Genomic DNA, 5,045 nt, shown 5'->3' with positions numbered 1-5,045 from the left:
AAAAAAAAAAGAAATTTCAACCAATAAAAATGCTTCATTTTATTTCATTTAATATAAGTACTAATGTTACTATAAGGGTAATATGGTAAACCTACAAAGATTATTAATTAGTAGTATTCCTCTTTAATAGCTAACTACATTAAAAGTTGTAACTTATCTTCAAAATATATATTTTTTCAAAAAAATAAAATAAAATAATTTAGAGTATAGGATAAATTAAAATGTGTAATATGATAAATTACGGGTTGTGAAGGATAATAGTTTTTATGACTAATTAATTAGTCAAATACGACAATAAATGAGATAAATGAAAAACTATTTAATGTTTTACAATTATACCCTTTTTTCTTTTTCTTCTCAATTAAATTTTCTTCTCAAATGAACCTTCCCTTATATATATACATACAAATATATATATATATATATACATATATATATATATATATATGAGTAGGGATCCTGCGGAAAGTGTGTTTTTCCTAGAAAGTCTAGGAAGCGATCTACGCCATCCAGTGGGTGTGTTTAATGGTTAAGATGAAGTCAATGGCAATCTTGTAATTTTTTAGTTTATTTAATTCATTGTTTTAAAAGACTAGGGGCAATTTTGTCAATATACCGTGTTTTAAATCTATTAGATAACTGTCAGTCAAACCCCAGTCCCTAATTTCACGCGATTTTCCCTCTCTCTCTCCAAACCCATCTTGGAAACCCCAATCCCTACCACAAATAACTACAATCATGGAAGAAGATAACTTTAGAAAGGATGGAGAGCACCGGATCAGTTGCCGGAAGCCGTTCGAAAGACCCCGTAGTCGCAGGTATGTGTTTCAACTTAAAGAGGTTGGTAGGTTTAAATTTCAATAGCGATAAATGTGTTTTTACTCATGATTTGGGTACGTCTGAAACCCCAAAAGCGAACTGTGTTTTATAATGTGTTTATATGGGTGTGTTTTACAGTCATAATGACTTGTAGCTGTGTTTAAGGTAAATGTGTTTTACGATGTGTTTATGTTGGTGTGTTTTACAATCATACTGGAGTTGGGTACATCTGAAGCCTAAAATGTTTATGTGGATGTGTTTTACAAATCATATGCCCTCTGTTAATAACTTAAAACACAATTTGATTTGATACTGCATGAAGTCCTTTGTGTATAAAGTTATGAGCTTAAAACACAGTGCATACTGAATGATACCTTATGTCTACTATTAATAACTTAAAACACAGGTTAATGTGATACTACATGATTGCTCATCACCACTATTGTGTACTTAAAACACAATTCAAATTAAAACACAATTCAAATTAAAACACAATATGGATAATCTAGGGTGGTACATCAAAATAGAACACAGTCTGATGAAAATGTTTATCATGCAGGGCACCAAGAACATGCTGTTAAAACACAGCACCAAGAAGATGCTTATGGTTTCCAGACTGATAACTAGTTAACTTTGAAGAAAAACATGATGATGGAAGTTAAAAACACAACAACAATATAAAAAAAACAGTAATCTGCCAATTACAAGACCACCTTTATATTATTGGATCTATAAAAAATTGACTTTAGCCCTGTAAACTGTTAAAACACAGCACCAAGAACATGCTGATAATTTCCAGTAATCTTATGAACAATGGAATGTGCGATTGGTTTAGATTTCTAAAACAAATTATTCAGAAAATCATGGAGAAAAACGGTTACAAAATATGGACTTGGATAGTTAGTTAATGAAGATAAATTTCAAAATTAAAAATAGAATGTGAAAGTACACAATTGCCCTTCTAGTTAAAAATCTTCAATGTCACATGTCGAATCCTGATTGCTTCCTAGACTTTCTAGAAAGAACCACTTTCTACCCAACTCCTACTATATATATATATATATATGTGTGTGTGTGTGTGTGTGTGTATGTGTATGTGTATGCGTATGTATGTATAACTACAAAAATTCACATCAGACTGTCAAAGTCAACAACACAAATTCACATCAGACTGTCAAAGTCAACCGTAGCACTTTCAAAATTCTAATTTAGAGTAAAATCCTTATACACTCTCACCACAATTTGTTCATTTAAAATGCTTTTTGTAATTATCTAATATGGGGATAATTTAACATCAACATTTCAGCAACAAAATAAGCAAGCTTGATGAACATAGTAAAAGAATAGTAGATTTTACCATCGATGCAATAAAAAATTTAATAAATTTACCTAAAATGCACTACATAGTCTGTCCATTATTCCAGTAGTGTGAGGGGTTATATTGTTTAATATCGCAACGTCAACAGTTTTAAACACCTCTCAACACCTGGTACCAAACGAAAAATTTGATTCTAATAAGCTATTGTTAATAATAACAGTAATAATAAAACAAAACCCATATTAGAATACTTGTTCTTCATCATCAATAGTGCTGCTAAAGCACGAAGCAAACCTCATATCCTGCAAACTCAAGCCCATTAGTATGAAGGGGGCTGACACACTATAAAACACTCAGGTAGGATGTCCCAACAACATTTTTTGTTTTCTTTTTATTCACACACACACATATATATATATATATATACATACATATATATATAATCTTATATATCAATTGCAAGTATACCAGCTAATTGTAAAATGAAGTGCTAAACACGAAAAATTAAAAATATTATGAATTAGAACAACCTTCCCAGGATCATGTTTACCACATATTTCATTGCATCTCCATTTTCAACACCTCATTGGTAAATCTTAACCTGAGGGAAACCATAAACATCATTAAACACAAGCTGCATTGCTTTTCGTCATTAAACACAATAAGTTATACTTAATAATAACAGTAACAATAAAAGAAAACCCATATTAGAATACATGTTCTTCCTCATCAATAGTCCTGCTCAACTTAGCAACCCTTGACATCAACTTGAACTCAAGATGTTTTTTATAACTTTGCTGAGAAAAATTTAGATGGGCCAAAACTGGTTATTTTAGAAAAAAAGTTCAAATAGCCAAATACAAAAATTAATCCAACTTGTAAGAATTCCTAAAAGAGAACGGACAACTATACCTCACTGGCCTCGATCCCGGCTAGCAATGTGTGCTCAAATTATATACCAACTTAGATGTTTTCTATCCTCTAAAATGCAGCAATTAGAATTTCCACAAAAAGCTTAAAAACATATTCTAAACAAGAAACATAACAAACATAAATTGATGAATGGAGAAACAACACTGAAATAACCAAATAACTATAATTTATGTTTATATGTTTTTTTTATCTTATCAATTATTAAGCCGTTATGGATATACACAATGGACATACCTGAAACAACAACACTGAATCCATCAATTTTTGCAATAATCTCACTCCATGAAATTTCCTCTTTTCCTACAAATCAGTTGAAGTTATAAATACGTTTCATAGGATACTTTTGGTTTCATCTTATACAGAGACAAAACTTAAAAATTTGACACAGTTCCTTCAAAATAAGATATGAGTCCCCAGTATAAAATTTGACATACGAAGACTGTAGAAAAAAATGCGGAATGTCTAAGATAACCAAAAAATCAGAATGAAGAAGAATAAACTCACATAATTAATACACACAGTTGATTTGGATTTCCGCACAAAGGCATCTTCATCTTCAATGCTCCAAATAACCATCGATAACACCCTTAGCTGGAGACTTAGAAGTTGGAATCGTCGGATAGTCGCTCCGGTAATCCTTTTTCAAGTTTGCAAACGCCTAAAAGGAGGCTCCATATAGCAGTCGTTATAAGCTATCACAAGATTCCAGTTGCGATCTAGGGTTTTGAAAGTCGATTGTCATTGAAATCGGTCAGAGGCGATGGATTCGGGGGCGATTGGAGCTTGTCCGTCGACGATGATGATGATATTTGAAGATGATGATGATGAAGTATTTAAAGAAGTGTGGATATAGGCTGCATTTCTCCCTACAGCGTTTGGATCTCCAAAGAAGGAGCGTGCAAAAAGAACCAGGGTTTACTTGGGGAAGAAGTTTGGCCCAATGAAAAAGTTTCAGGGATGTTAATTACTCTCGGTTCTAGTATTAAAGCAGAAATTATTTTTTATTTTATTTTTCATTTATTTATTGTTTAAAAATTTGAAAAGGTATGACATTATGGATTTTAAAATTGACATCATCATTTATAAATTCTTGTCTTAGATTGGGTGAATTTGGCCATATGACATCAGCCTTAATCCCCATTTATTAGATAAAAAGATTAGGTGTGTTAAGACTTTTATTCCATAAAACAATGTATACTTAAGTCCTTATTTGTACTTTATGTATAATAAAACAATAGGTTAGGTATCCGTTTAATACATTGAACAATTTAAAATATATAACTAAAAACTCTATAAATAAACTAATGATAAATGAAAGGGAAATTTGATTTCATTAATCCCGTATTTTGGTTGTTAGCCAATAATAATCTCACCTGAGAATATCCACGTTGGCAATCTCACCTTTTAAACTATTTTTTCCTCACTAATATCCGTTAAAAAACATACCATAGTTAGTTTTTTAATGACGTGGATGTTGACAGGGTTATGACATGGCGCATTTTATAACCCTTTTAAACCTATTTTGAACACAAACCACCCAAAACCATCAACGGTCACACGCCACCGTGAACCACCACCCTTTCACCTTTGAATTATCTGGGAACCATCGCCTTTAGCCACCCTACTCCACCACATTTCATCACCGCCCCTTTCACCTTTGAACCACCACCCTCTCCTATCACCTCCTTCCACTGCCACCATCTCAACCCCTTTCACATTTCACCACCGCTACCCCTTTCACCTTCCGAACCACCACCCCTTTTTGCAAGTATTCAATGAATTAGTGTCACTAATTATCGAATACATAAATGACATATTCCATAAAACATGAGATTGTAATAGCCATAAATAATATTCCTAATTAATTTAACTTTTGGAAAATGTTCAGTGAATTGGGGTTACTAATTGTTGAATGCATAAATAACATATAACAATGATAAGATGCTATATAACATATATATTTTTTTACCGTTAT

The 5,045-nt window shown here is 32.0% G+C and overlaps 1 long non-coding RNA gene across 4 annotated transcripts; it reads right to left on the bottom strand.

Moving 5' to 3' along the window:
* Positions 1–2,064: 2,064 nt before the first annotated feature.
* On the bottom strand, positions 2,065–4,053 carry LOC110924653. 4 transcript variants are annotated; one of them, XR_002584371.2, is made up of 3 exons: positions 3,575–4,053; positions 2,668–3,370; positions 2,065–2,439 (listed from the first exon to the last, which is right to left on the bottom strand). It is a non-coding gene; the product is annotated as an uncharacterized LOC110924653 (long non-coding RNA). The 4 variants fall into 4 exon arrangements; XR_002584372.2 differs by having other exon boundaries at positions 2,065–2,738; positions 2,854–3,370; positions 3,575–4,051; XR_002584368.2 differs by having other exon boundaries at positions 2,181–2,934; positions 3,050–3,370; positions 3,575–4,047.
* Between the last annotated feature and the right edge of the window lie 992 nt (positions 4,054–5,045).

This window comes from Helianthus annuus, chromosome 2 (genome assembly GCF_002127325.2).
Source record: "Helianthus annuus cultivar XRQ/B chromosome 2, HanXRQr2.0-SUNRISE, whole genome shotgun sequence".
Taxonomy (NCBI): domain Eukaryota; kingdom Viridiplantae; phylum Streptophyta; class Magnoliopsida; order Asterales; family Asteraceae; genus Helianthus; species Helianthus annuus.
This window is presented reverse-complemented; position numbering and strand designations above follow the sequence as displayed.